This window comes from Atta cephalotes (genome assembly GCF_000143395.1).
Source record: "Atta cephalotes unplaced genomic scaffold scaffold00024, whole genome shotgun sequence".
NCBI classification, from domain to species: domain Eukaryota; kingdom Metazoa; phylum Arthropoda; class Insecta; order Hymenoptera; family Formicidae; genus Atta; species Atta cephalotes.
The window spans coordinates 2876186-2877555 of NW_012130088.1; positions in this window are offsets into that span (position 1 = coordinate 2876186).

A 1370-nucleotide genomic window follows, 5' to 3' on the forward strand; every position below is an offset into this window, starting at 1 on the left:
CTGTTATGCTTATTTAAAAACACAAAGCTGAATTCATTATTACATTTCGAATGTTAGTCACTTATTGAGGTATTTGTTTCAAAATATTTCGATAAATTTGCATTAAGACATATCAAAATGCAAACTTAAGGATCATTAAGATTAATATAAAATATTAGTCATTAAGATTTCTTTATTAAAGTATTCTATAATCGCGAGTTATTATTACTATTATTATTATTGCATTAAGATATTTATATCCAGTGAGAAATGTTAATTCGATATCGAATCGATGTCGAATCAATGTCGAAATCATCAATTTGATTCGAAGTCAAATTGATGATCATTTCTCACTGATATTAACATTAGGGTATAATAAAATATAATAAAGTTTCAAATGTTGGCACATTTCTTTGTCGATAAATCTTACATGAATTGTATATAGATCGATGTCGTTTTCATGTAACATACATTATCAACATAAGATAAAATCAACTAGACATAAATGTGCAGAAAGATACTAACTCCATGGATCATTTTTCAAACAAAAAATGTTCACAGCTATTTTATATAGAAAGTTTATATGAATAAACGTCAGAATTTTTTACATCTATATTTCTATATAAGTTTTAGAAAACTTCTCAGATTTTCTGTACGAATTGGAATATTTTAATGACACTTTTAAAAATCATTAAGATGTCATTAAGATCTTGCTAATTGGGTCTGAAATATTCCAAGATTTCTCATTTAAATGTATTGAAGAAAATTTATAAAATTTATAAAATTTAAAAAGATTTAAAGTATTTTTTCAGAAATTTTTATAAATTTAAAATATGAGAAATTTTTAGAAATATTAGGAGAGTGAGAATTTTTTCTCCAGGAACATTTTTGTAATATAAATATCGAAAGACAGAAAAAAATTAATTTTTTTTACCATAATACTATATTCAATTATACATATCAAATATAATCCTTAAGTTTTAAGCTTTTGCGATTTAAACTATTACTCCCAAAATGAGCGAATATCAAGTTTGACTAATCTAACATGAACTAAGAATTTTTATTACTTAGAAGAATTTATAAAGATCTTAAATATAACTTTTTATATTTAGTTTATAATCGTACAAAAATTTAAATGTTTGAAGAATTGTACAAGATGCCACAATATATTATGTCAAGTTCAGAGTATCAATCATGTAATATTTTCTTCAGAGGAAACCTGAAAAGTAAAAATTTTTATGTGTGTGTGTGTGTGTGTGTGTGTGTGTGTGTGTGTGTGTGTGTGTGTGTGTGTGTACTACACTATATAATTAATTTATTTTATTTTATTTTGTTTAGTTTTACTAAGTAAAGTAAAGTAAACGTTAACTTAATTAATTAACTACTACTAA